This window comes from Pteropus alecto, unplaced genomic scaffold (genome assembly GCF_000325575.1).
Source record: "Pteropus alecto unplaced genomic scaffold, ASM32557v1 scaffold42, whole genome shotgun sequence".
Lineage (NCBI taxonomy): Eukaryota > Metazoa > Chordata > Mammalia > Chiroptera > Pteropodidae > Pteropus > Pteropus alecto.
Window position 1 is genome coordinate 766105 of NW_006434825.1, and position 13577 is coordinate 779681.

The 13577-nt window shown below is 50.5% G+C and overlaps 1 protein-coding gene across 1 annotated transcript in view; it reads right to left on the minus strand.

The window, feature by feature from the left end:
- Positions 1-13577, minus strand: part of CMIP (c-Maf inducing protein) — a 233515-nt gene that overhangs the window by 219565 nt on the left and 373 nt on the right. The gene's annotated exons all lie outside the window — the stretch shown is intronic.

Genomic DNA, 13577 nt, shown 5'->3' on the forward strand with positions numbered 1-13577 from the left:
TTGTGGAAGAGCTGTGAGTAGTGTCCCCACTAGCATGCTCAGACCAGATGCCACTACTCAGGCCCTGTGCATGTGTCGGGGGCAATATCGTTGAGAAAATAACAGCAACTTTCAATTCTGTTTTTAAATTATATTTTCCAAGATCAAAATCTTATTTCCCAAGCACTGCTGCTGAAAGCTGAGGTGAAAACCACCAGTAATATCTTAACCCTCTCAACTGCGGATTCCTACCTTCCTCGAGTCAGGGACATGGTGCCTGGGGTTTGGGCCAGGGCTGAGGGTCCATTCCAGGTCTGGGTGTCCAAGGTGCCTCAGGTCACGGCCTAGAGATTCTCTCTGACAGGAAGCTCTGAGGTCACCAGACAGAATCAGGGTTTCCAAGAAAATCTGAGACACTTTTCCGTCCCTTCACAGACTGTGATGCATGGGGTCTCGAGATGCCCCATATAAGCAATTATTCAGTTGTCCCTCAGTGACCGTGGGGGATTGGTTCCCGGACCCTGAAGATATCAAAATCCTTGGATGCTGAAGTCCCTTATATAAAATGGCATATTTGCATATAAGCTACGCACATCCTCCTGTATACGTTAAATCATTCTAGATTACTTAGAATACCTAATACAATGTAAATGCTATGTAGATAGTTATTATACTATATTGTTTAGAGAATAATAACAAGAAAAAAAAGTCTGTACATACATGGCCAGTATAGATCCAACCATTGCAACCACAGTAGGCCTAACTACAATACACATCAGCATCAATATAACTCTCCCCGCCCCCCAAATATTTTCAATCCACAATCCGCGACTGGTTGAATCCACAGATGAGGAACCCACGGATATGGAGGGCAGACTGTATTGAGCCAAAGTACTGTTCCGACCTCAGGTATACCTGGATGAAAAGGACCCTGCCTTCAAGAAGTTCACAGTTGTGCAAGCAAGAAACAGGAATGTAGGCGGGCAGGAGCCATGGTAAAGCTGGTGGTGATGACAGAGTGGGCATTTATTGAGCACTGATCCTACGCCTGGCACTCTACTAAGCACTTTCCATGTCTTATCTCCTCTATTTGGACAACCTTGGGAGGTGGCTACCATTATCCCAGCTTGCAGAAGGGGAAACAGCTGGATCACACCACTGGCCACCTGGCCTAATATGAAGTGTCGGAATCTAAACATGGTGGCCAGCACTCTTGACCATTTCGTTGACAATGAGCATCCCTGCTAAGGAAGGATTGACCTGGAAGGAAGGGTCTTGAGTGCCTCTACCTCCATCTCAGGTCTGAAAGCGGGGACAGGGTGTTTGCTGCTCCCCAATTTGCAGACTTCAAGCAAGGCTGCGGTGAATGCTGAGCAGGGTGTGAGCTACACAGAAACATCCAGCCAGGGCGGGTGGGGGTTTGACTCTCCAGGCTCAGAGGGAGGCCTGCTGACCACCACGGCATTCATTAGAAGAGCCCCCAGACCTCTACTCTTTGTAAAACTCTCTGGCCTAAGACCCTTGCCCCTTCACTGCACCTGCTGGCAGGACCTGCACATACACTAGAAGTTTCCTTTTTGTCTTTTCTGGTGGTGGTGTTCAGCTAGCTCCCAAAACAGAAGGGCCCAATGAGTGGCCTTGGCTGGGGCTTGAGGCAAACAGATGAAAGCCTTTTTAGAAGAGTCAAGTAGCCAGGTCGCCCACCCAACCTACTCCCTCTCCTCTCCATTACTCTCTCCCCAAAACACTGCTTTAATTCACACAGGATGAAAGAAGCAGGTTTCAAAGTCATTTTCCTCCCACCAAAACTTTCTAATGCTAGTTTTTCTCTTTCTTTTTTTTATTGGCATGATGTAATTCCCCTTTCAACAATCCAGATCACTGAAGTCCTGAGTCATCAGGGGAAGGCCAGGACAGCAGGGGGGCAATCAGAGGGATCAAAGGTGTGGGGAACTTGTTAATGCCCTGGCCAGAGGTATTTCCTTCCAGGGGCCCTGCTGCCTCTGGGCCCCATGCCATGCTAGACACAGGGATAAGGGATCCTACAGCCCCGCGTAGTTCCTGGTGACCGCCTCTGTGCCAGGTGATGGCATGGCAGGGCAGGAGCGCGAGCTCCAGCTCTGCCACAGGCTAGCCAGCAGGCAGGCAGGGCCACTCGGTCCAATGGAACCTCTACCGGTGTGTGAGATGTTAAATGAGTTACCCCAGGGTTTCTACACTGACAACGTTGCCCCCAGGGGACATGGCAATGTCTGCAGGCATTTTTGGCTGGTACAACTGAAGAGAGCAGCATATGTACAACTAGTGGGCAGAGGCTAAGGATGCTGCTCAACATCCTGTAATGCCCAGGATGGCCCCCCACAAAGGATAATCTAGGCCCCAATATCAACATGGCCAAAGTAGAAAGGTTTTGAGATAATACATGAAAATGGCTTAGCATTTATGAATAAGACCTAGTCTCTACTCACTGTGCAAATGATCCCATGTATGTCATATGTATATGTCTGAGAAAAAAGCACAGATGGCTATACTCCAAAATGTTTACGTGGGGGATTTCTGGGTGATGGGATTATGGGAAAATTTTTTCCTCCTTGCTTTTCTAAGGTCATCATCATCCCTGTGTGATTATTTTGGTTTCAATTTGTAAAAGCGGAGGTAAAGAGCTAGTAGAAAACACAACTGCCACCCAGCTGGGGAAGTGACACTCTGCAGGGAGTGAGCCCTCACTCCAGCTGGGGGTCAGGGAAGACTCCAGGGGCCAGTGACCATCACTAAGGCAGAGGGTAAGAGGTGCTGTGCCAAAGCTCCAGGTATTGGGGGCGGGTCGGGGGCGGGCCAAGCCAGACGGCAGGCAGGGCAGGGTGCACACACCACAGTGGACTCTGGACTTCATGCTCACCATAGTCAAGTCATCACAGCTGGCTATAACAGGCGGCTCCTCAAGACGAGCCACCTCAGGTAAGGAAACTGAGGTTCCAAGAGGCCAAGTTCACTACCCTAAGATCAATGAATGGCAGGTGAGGAGCAAATCTCTACTCTGGCTCTTTTAAGACGATCTGCAGGGGAATGGACAAACCCTCAGGATAAAGTGCTCTGCTCTGTCCATATCCTCCCCCATCCACAAGGCCCTCCTCTCAGCATGGAGCTACCCTGGCCACCTTGGGCCTTTCTGACCTTCTGCTCTCCAGTCCCGCTCACAGGCCACACGTAGTTATACTCTAGAGCCAGACAACCTGGGTTCAAATCTCAGCTCCACCATTACCAGCTGGGTAAGTGTTGACCGTGTCTCTCTGGGCCTCAGTTTGTTCATCTGTAGAATGGAACAGTGAAAGCAACATCTCACAGGGCATCATGAGGATGCAATGAGCTCATCTACATGAAGGGCTCAGTAAACAGTAGCGCTGTGCAAGTGTTAGGTATTATCACTGCCTTGCTGGTGATCAGTTCTTGCTGCCTGGGCTCCTGTGCTCAAACCCCAACAAGGAGGCATCACAGCATTGTGGAGAAGGCCTTGGGCTCTGGAGCCAGGTCTGGGTTCCAGCTGTGTAACACAGGGGTCCCCAACGCCCAGGCCGCAGACCAGTACTGGTCTGTGACCTGTTAGGAACCAGTCTGCACAGCAGGAGGTAAGTGAGTAAAGCTTCGTCTGTATTTGCAGCCGCTCCCCAGCGCTAGCATCACCGCCTCAGCTCCACCTTGGATGGTCAGGCAATAGATTCTAATAGGAGCACCGGTCTCCGGTGTCAAAAAGGTTGGAAACCATTGGTATGACCTGAAGCTCTTAGGGCCTCTGTTTCCCCACCTGTAAGCTGGAGCCGCAAGTGTGAGGATTAATGCACAAATATGCCCAGGGGAGTTGGCATGGTTGAAGGAAACTACCACTATTACCCTGCAGTCATCCCGACTCCATCCTGACCTATCTGATGCCACGGCTGATGCTGCTTAGACCCCCAAGCCTGGCAGCCACTGGACTGCTGGGATGGTTCAAGCTCTTTTATTTACCCAGCCCCAAAGCAAGGCTCAGTCACAGGGTCATGAAACACAAGTTAACCAGAGCAACGGAAGGATGTCACAAGTCATTGTTCCCCTTTCCAATGGGGCAGCCCTGCCCCCACCACCCCACAGCTGCCCACCTGGGACCCTACTGCAGACACAAAGTAGAGTGCCACTCCTGCCTTGGGCCTCGGCCCAATGGTGCCACCTTCTCAAGAGCCAACTTGTCTTTCCAACCAGGCCTCCAACAAGAAAGGTTCCAGAAAGGGAGCCCTGTGAGCCAAAGCTCACGGCAGAGGTTTCGGGTCTGGGATTTGGAGAGTATCAGAGGCCTCCTGGTGGAAGCCCATCGGGAGCTCCAGGCCGGCAAGCTGGGCCCAGCAGCCTCACAGGCACAGCAGTGCACCAGGAACCCTCGGGCCTGCGTCCGCCCTGAGGTTGGCTGTGCACCGTGTGCGGGACAATGCGTAAGTCTGCTGCCCATACTCTCACCTTTGGCCTCAGCAACCCTTGAGAAGGTAAAGATGTAACATGCCCGGCCACAAAGGACCAGAGATGTGCAGGGTTACAAGGAAGTGGCAGATGGAGTCTGAACTTGGCTCTTCCCCCTCCCCTTTCAACAGGCGGGACCGCCTAACTAGACACCTGCAGCAGCCTCATTATTTCATTCATCCTTTCCTCAGTGTCCCACCTATAAAATGGAGAGAGTAACAGCATCTCGGTGGGTTGCTGTAGGAATCACCAATATGACGGCCTACCACTGCTCCTGGTAAAAGGAATACTCATGAATGGAGGCTGCAATGGTCACTACTGTGACTAAGGCCTGGCCCTGGTGACTCAGATCCCTGCACTGGCGAAGTTTCCATTCAGGGGCATCCCGGGACCCCGCTGGCAGCCAGTCCCTCATCTCTCTGCATAGTGATCAGGGCCCAGTCAGCTGGAAAGTGCCCTGCTGAATATGGCACTAACCTCAACCCCACCAGCACCCCCACTCTGAGAAGCGATCCTGCCTCCATCTTTACCTACTATATCCTCTTACGGTGCCCGGGTGCCCACCACTCAGGGAGAATGACACAGACCACCCAGAATGTGCCCCCACTGCTCCGGCCTCTCTCTGCTCACTGCTCCCTCTGCCCATTCCCCCCCATCGCCCCCATCCTCATCTCTGCCAATCTCGACCCTATCTCTGTTGGTCCAGATGTGTCTCTCCTATGAAGTCCTTCCTAAAACCACCTGCCCCCATGGCGGCATTTCTTCCTCTCTCCAAACAGCAGACAAGGCATAAACCTCTCTGAGGATATGTGCTTTGCTCTACAGCATATCCTAGTTTGTAGTGTACTCCAATTTAACTGAGCCTTTGGGGAGCAAAGATTATGTCTGACTTTACAAGTGTAGTACCTGAGAATACCTGTTTGCAAATGCAGGGTACCCGAGAGCACCCCCTTTGCAAATGTAGTACCTGAGGAACTCCTTTTGCATACGCAGTGTCTGGTACTCAGTTCACACACTAGTACTGGGTGCTTACCCTTTACAAATACATGGCATTCACTTTCCAACTCCAGCTCCCTGAACTCATTTGACAAATTCACAAAGGAATGTCTGCCAAACACTGGCAAACACAGAACTTATGATAAGCCCACTGATTCTCAACTAAGATGTTTTTGTGCAAGAGGCTGAAATCATTTTATGTATATCCAACAGCTACACGTATATCTATAGACACACACATGAGTGTGGGACAGACCTGCCTTTGCCTCTGAACCCTACCTCCTCCCAGTCCTCCTTGACTGAGCCTCCAGTGCAGCATCTATAAAACTGGGACAACACCCACCCCATAGGATTGTATGGAAAAGCAAATGAGCACCGTGCCTGGCACACAGCAGGTCAATGATAAATGTCATTGTAATCAGGAGTGTACTGCTCCATTCCTTGCAATAGATTCACTTATCCTAGTTTATTCCCCACCATAGAGAAGACTGTAAATTTTCCTGACCTGCCACCAAGCTCAAACCCAGGAGCCAAAAGAGACCATTTGAATTTTCTTTCCAAGGAAACAGCTCTGCTGCTGGTACCTTGGAGACCTCTAGACCACTGTGGTGTCCCAGCGGTCCTGGGGTGGGAGTCATCATCCCTTCTCCTGGACACAGCTCACTCCACCCCAGCCTTCCCTGCACACAGGGGAGCCACATGACTGGGCTGTGGCCAAGGGATCTGCCAGACCTACAGATGGCTCCGCCTGGTGCTCACTCCTTCTCCCTATCCCCCAATCAATGAGGCCTTGAAGGGGTCAGAAACCCTGACTGGACTGTGACACAAACAAGAAGTAAACCATGTTGCATGAAGCCACGCAGGTACGGGGGTTTGGTTGTTACGTCGGTCAGCCTGCCTTGACTTCACCCTGCCCTGTCCGCACAGATGGCTCTACTGCCCCAGAGCCACATGCCAGCGTGTGCCAGCCATCAGATTCACCTGGGCTAGACAGTGAGCCAAAACCAGAGGCCGTGGGGCCAGGCCTGGGCTTTCCCCAGATTGTGTGCTCCCATCTGCAGCTTTGCTGGGCCTCTGAGAGATCAGGGCTGGCCCAGGACATCCAAGGGACTACTACAAGCTCCCGCATTCTTTCTCCTCTTCTTAGCCAGCCCAGAAGACCCCACCTGAGCCAGCCCAGCCCCAGGGAAGCATGAGCTGCCCTGCCTCACCTGGGGGACTAGAGAATCCAGCTCTTCGGCTTCCCTCCAAAGTGAGTTTACTCGGCCTAATCTGTTCATTGCTTTCTCGATCACATCATTCTGATAGCAACATGAAAGTAGGAAAGCCAACAACAAAGGAAAGCACTGGAAGGTGCTGGGAGGCAGGATTCCTGGGTGTGAGTCCCCACCTGCTTCTGAGTCATGTGTAAGGGTTTTTGGGCAACACATTCCCCTCACCTCTCCCCCGAGGCAAATTCAATGATTAGCATGTTGCAGACCCTACAACCCTTGAAACACAATATGGACAAAGGGAGCTGGTTTTTAAAAGTTTTGCTGGGCTCTGTAATTTAAGTCTCCAAAACTATCCTATACTATTTTGGGGGAGAGAGCTCACACATGCACCCGCGCGCGCGCGCACACACACACACACACACACACACACACACATATGCTAGAAAGGAAGCTCCACTGGGCAGGGAGCTGCCTGTACACCCAGCACCTAGCACATTCTAGGTGCTCATAAATATTTTTTAAAAAATGATAACAGCTCCTGGAAGGCAGGGTAATGACAACTGTAGAGCGTTTACTCAGTGCCAGCCACTTTACTGGGTGATTTCTAAGTATGATCCAGCCTTAGGACCTTTGTACTTGCCATCCTCTGTGCCTGGAATGCTCTCCTCCCAGATATGGCCTCCTTCCCTGACTGTAAAGCAACATGTCCCCAAGCCCCAAATGCCACACCTACCTGTCTGCTTTCTTTTTTTTGCAGTACACACGACATTTCCCCCATCCTCACACACGCATGCACGCACACATGCATGCATGCACACGCCTCATCACCCTTTGGTATAGCTCTGCTGTCAGAGAAGCTTCCTTTCAAACGTGCACAGACTCCTGTGGCGCCCTGTTGAATGCACTGGGCGCCTTGTCACCAGAGCCAGGAGCAGGGAAGAGACACTCTCACTTCCTCCCTTTCTCTACCACTGGCTTCCATCCTGGGGAAGCAGGAAGTCTGGGGACTAAAATGATGCTCCCAGGTGGAACAGGAAACAGCCATCCTCGGTCACACAGACCCTTGTCCTCAGGGCAGGAGCCAGCATGACTGGTCAGAGCCCCCTGCTCACTTGTGTTCAGCTCCTGGTGGGGTTAGATGGCCAAACCCTCCAATGGGGCTCCCTAACCAGCGACATTCAGCCAAAGTGAAGCATGACTCCAGGCAGCAATGACCCAGGACAGCACTGTTCTTCCCTTCTCTGATGGAGGGTCAGCTCGCCCTTGCAAAGCACTCTGGGACTAAAGAAGTAAGCAAAAACATTCAAATTATCAAAACAGAAACAACTCCCCTGAATAAAAATGTGAAGTATTTTGTTCAAAACAACAAAAGATTAGGACAAACTTAAATGTCTAGCAATAGGTGATGGTCCACCTACGTTACTGTAACACCCCTTTATGATGGAACATTATGCAGCAGTGAAAAAGAACAAGGCAGCCATGTATGCACAGATCTAGAATGATCTCCAAAATACACTGTCCAATGAAAAATAGTGGAACAGAACCATGTGTAAATGTCAGAATGATCAGCAATGATACACAAGGAATGGGTAACAGGTCTTGCTTCTGAGAAGAAAACTAGTGGCTGTAGGGAGAAGGAATAAGAGAAGCTTGATTTTTCCTAATGTGCCTTGCTGTACTATCTGAATTTATTTGATTTGTACATTACTGTTTCAATTTTTAAGAGTTTTGTGGGCTTTCTTTTAAAGAAACTAGACTGTGCCCTCTAAGGAATTTTTCTTAAACTGTTCAACAATTTCACTGCCTCCATACATACCAGATCTGCTAAATACCCCTACATTTCCCAAACATACTGCTCATCTCAGGAGACTTTTCTCTGGAGACTGCCCGTTTTTAAATAGCAATAACCCCTTCCATTCCTGCAGAATTTCATGAAGCTCTCTCAGGGCAATTAGGAAAACACGAATTGGAATCCTGGCCCTTAGTCACACCCCTACTCTGTCCTGGCTGCCCTACTAGGTGCTAATCTGAATTCTCCCTAATCCTTATAGCAGCCTTGTCAATGAAGTAAAATTTTTCCACCTTCCAGGAGAAAAAGCAAGGCCCAGCAAGGGAAAGCAACATGCCAAAAGTCACACAGCCAGAAAGCCTAAAAACTTCAGAATCTAGACCCAGTGCCAAGTGCTGGCAAACTCGGAGTTTGTTCTGCCCCACAGTGACGACACCATAAACCATTAGGCTTAATCTTAGTTAAACCTTTAATCAAAGGCATAATTCGACCATGTTAAAGGTTCTTTCTGACAAAACACTAAGGGGATACCATCCACGCAAGCCAAGCCTGGCTGGCCTGCAAAAAGGATGCCACTCTGCTGCTCCAAGGCTGGCTGGCAGTGAGGCACCAAGACAGCTTTGGTGACTCGGCCACCAGGACCCACAGAAGACTTGCTGAACATGGCACCCCAGAAAAGCCCTCACTCTCTCATTGCCAGGTGAGTCAGCGGACACCGTGGAGAAGCCACCTGTGGGCCACGGAGCCAAAGCCAACAGCAAATGTCTGCCTCGCCTGCCTCCATCACCAGCTCGGCAGTGAAACCCCTTCTATCTGAATTGGCACAATATTGCCCATGGCCAGAAAGGGCATCTCAGATTGTACCAGGCAAATGAATGACAGCATCAAAACGTACTCCCACCTTAAAATACCTTCATTTATCACAGCCTGGGGAAGGCGGACCACATTTGCTGTTTACAGAGAATTCAGATTTTTTTTTTTTTTTGCTCTTCTCTGTCTCTGCCCTTCCCCTCCTCCATTCCAATCAGACAAGTTACTTGGAAAGAAATTTGATATATCCCAAAATCTTATGATAAATGGCACTGGGAAAAAAATTCCTTGTGTTTACTAACTTCCATGAAAAACATCACATAAATCAAAGGAGGGAAGGACGGGCACACCAGGGAGCGGTGCATGACAAAGTAAAAACATGAATACACGTGCGCGCACACACGCAGACACTGTTCCCTCGGGACTTCTGACTATTCTGGAGAACACAAACTTTAATTCTCAAGTGGAAACCGCACCACAGGGATGAACTCTCCACTCAGCCCTTGACACCCAGTAGGAGCTTAGTAAGCATAAATCCATGTTCAGAAGAAGGCTGTTCTCCCCCAAGAAAACACCAGACTAAAGAAATCCGATGAGAATTAAAGTAACTTCTCTTTAAAAAAAAACCACAAACATTTCAATCAGAGCAGCAGAGTGGTAAAAATTTAAAACAAGTCACTGATGAATTAAGGCTTCGGCATAAAGAACGCTACTGTCACCTGTGCTCTGATCCCTGTTTGGTCAATGAGTAAAAGACATTTGGGATTAGGTCCACCATTCTGAGATGCCGTATGCTGTGTGCACAAAAACAGGGTTAAATAAAAGGTAAGCGGCTTATCTGTACTTCTTCCATACAGAAGAAACAAAACACAGACAAAGCCCTCTTCCTGTGGACAAACATGTCTAGCAGGTGATCAAATTCAACCCGGACAAGAGAACAGCAAAATGGATTCTGGTCTCACCAGACCAGGCTGCTTTTGCAGAATGCCTGGCCATCAGCTATGACTGCCATCACGACTGACACCACGAAAGCCCCGGGAGGCCAGGGGACTGGGAAGTCTGGATGCAAAAGCGGAATGAGGCACCACATTTAGGCCACAGCTTGAGCAAGCAGGCCCTTCCCCGAAAGGTGTGGTCATGTGTACCCCAGGGAAGGGGCGGACAATCTCTCTTCCCAATCTCTCCTCACAAGTCAGCCAGGTCACTATCGTCTTTGTGTTTCCTTCTTTGTTTATGAGCTTTCCGGATCCAAAGTCTCAAGCACAGAGTGCATCAAGCCCGGCACTGTCACAGGCCACGTCAGGCACACTGTTGATTCTGCAAGGATTTAATCAGTAACTGGCCCAGGAGACAGGTACAGGGCAAGCTCCAACCTGACCCCACAGAAGGCAAAGTTTACGGCCAGTTCAGGGGGCGAGGCTGCCAGTCCCTGGGGCCCCAGGCTGAGCCCATCTCCCCAGCAGGGAATCAAGAGAGGTCCACCTGAGGGGTGCAGCCAGCAGGAGCCACCCCCAAGTGGGCCTGGGAGCCCCATATGCTTCCACCCCTTACCCCGAGGCAGCTGTGGTTCTGGAAGCCTGGTCTTTATCTCTGACAACAATCCAGTAAATTGGATCAGTGTAGACAGACTCTGAAAACTGTTGGGGCACAAGAGTGTATTTGGTTTGTTTATTGGTTTGAATCCAGATCAATCACTCTGAATCTTATTCCTGAAGCCCACACAATTAACAAGATAATTACCAGATGGTTCTGAATTGCACTGTATAAATGACTTAATATATAGACGATGTACATTTCATAAAATATAAAACATACCTGATGTGTTATTAGCTCAAGGCTGATGAGCCAGGGGACTCTGCAAAGCCACAGGGCTGCACAGGGCTGCACAGGGCTTTTTGTTGTAGTGAACTGCACTCAAATTCACCTTTGTTTCATTTGGGCTAATATTTCTCAATAGAGTGCTCGGGCTGCACTATAAAATGCAGACAGATTACATAATGCCCAGGCCTCAGGGAAACCCCTCAGGGGCTGCTTTGTTTTCCAGGGCTTGGACACCAACCAGGTGTCTCATGATGAGACAAGGTCCCAAGTAGCAGTCTCAATCCCACCTCTGCCCTGGAGGCCACCGCCCCAGCTGGTCCTAAACTCAGCAGCCCACCTCCACGCTCACAAGCCCTAGCATGGAGAGCCATGCACTCCACTGGAGCCCACCATGGCGAGATTTAAGGAGACCCCCTGCACCACCCATGGGCCTTGGTGACAATAGAGGAAGGAGGATTATGCCAGCTCATTGGACACTTGCTCAAAGTTCCTCCTTCCACATTTTCCAACGCCAGAGCGAGGCTCTGCCGAAACAAACCTTGTTCCATGGATAGCCCTCAGTCCCTAGTCCTGAAAAATCACAGCTCCTCTCCAGAAAGGCCCAAGCTACAAAGGTGCCACCCACCTTGATGGTGAAGGTGGTGCCAGGGCCTCTGGCTGCTTAAGAAACCAGCACCCGGCTTTAGCCTTTCCTCCTTTCCTCTCTCTCATACATGCCTCTTGAGTAATCAGAGGTAAGTCAGGGGCCCTGAGCCTCCAAAGCTGGCTTTCCCCAGACTGTGGCCAGGAGCAGCAGAGGACATACTCCTGGCTTCTCCCAAGGGAGCACAGGAGCTCAGCCTGTCCTTCCCACAGAGGATCACTGTGCCTCTCAACCATTTTCTTCCCCCCGCAACTCCCCTTCATTTTGAGGGGTGGCAGAAAACAAATAAAGCCCCCCTGAGCCAGTGGAAAATTCTGAAGCCAGATTTAGGGGCTCCGGTCCCAGGCAGGGAACTACTGAGGACACCAGTTCGTCTCCAAATCTGAAAGGCTGCATGCTGGCGAATTTTCTGAGGCTCTCCCTCCATCAAATGGAAAGCCAAATGCTGAGGCCTGTGGCTCGGGACGGGTTTAAGAACATGCAGGAGCCTGAAACTGGGCCTGGGCCACTCCACGACAACCGGTGATCCTTCCTGAGAAAGCAGTCTTTGCAGACATTGCACCAACGTGCCCACAGGAAAGAAAAAAATAGGTGTTCTCAGCACGTCGGACCCAAAATTCAGAATAAAAGTCCTCGTGTGCTTCAATGCTTTCAGAAGGGGGGAAGCTGTTTCGAGGAGTACAGTTTCTTCTGCTAACTTTTCCCCCTCCCCATTCCTTGGAGCATGTGTCACGGCCTGTGACACACTGCCAAGGGAACATGGATGCCGGGGAAATGTCTACACACGCTACACGTTTGTGACATGCCATGTAAGCGACACCCTTGTTTCCTGGCTGGGTTTTCTTGGCACAGGTGTGGGCAGGCAGTGAATTCTGCCCTCCCACCCATCGTGCTTTGTAAACAGGATCACGGTGGACCCAGGGGAGAATATGCATTCTGGAGAAGACCTGTCACCTCTCCACAGAGGAAGGAAACCCTTCAGCAAGGCTCAGGCCCAAGCAGAGCTGGTGCTTTAAACTGTCCTTGTTTCAAAACACAAAGCATCCTGAGTTCAGGCTCCTGCTGCCACCCCAGCCCTGAGACCCCACTACAGCTGTTTTTCTCCACCTTGCAGATTTGATTTCAGAAACAGATCAATGATTTCCCCTGTCCCTCTCACCCGGCTGACCCAGTCCCAGCCATATATTTAAAAACAATAACAAAATAAAACCTCCAGCAACAAAACACACGTCTATACACACTTCACAGATAATGCAAGACCCCCGCAGGCCAGCTTCCACCCTAGAACTTGACATTCCTCCCCCCACCCCAGTACCTCCCTCTACCGCGCCCAGGAGGAGATCGTCCAGGACCCCTGTCCCCTCCCCCTCTACTTCCAACCTCTTAATGTGCAAGAGATTTTTCAGAAAGGGAAGCACCCAGTTCTGTCTACCAGCCTCGGCAGGGAAAATAAAAGACGAGTAAAAAAAATTGGTTTCTGGAAATTCTTTGGGTTTTCGGGTTTTGAGGTCGTTGGGGTTTTCTGGTTTGGGTCTCCCCCCCACCCCGGTTTGTTCTGTTTCCCCCTCCATCCCTGATCCAGATGGGCCGCAGGGCTTTCAGAAAGGAAACCCTCATCCAGCCCCGGGTCTATCCCACGGTCCTATCCGTAAGAAAACCAAGCGCTGGGCCTGAGAGGTCCCCAAATGCTCAGCCCCGGGTGGGCCAGATCCTCTCCAGAATTCTAAGGGTCTCCCCGAAACGCCGGAGGGGCAGAGCTTCGGATTCCACAATCCAGCCGAGAACCCAGGCCAGGAAGGGGACTCCCGGTTCTCCCCGCCCCCAGCCCCCCCTCACCCAG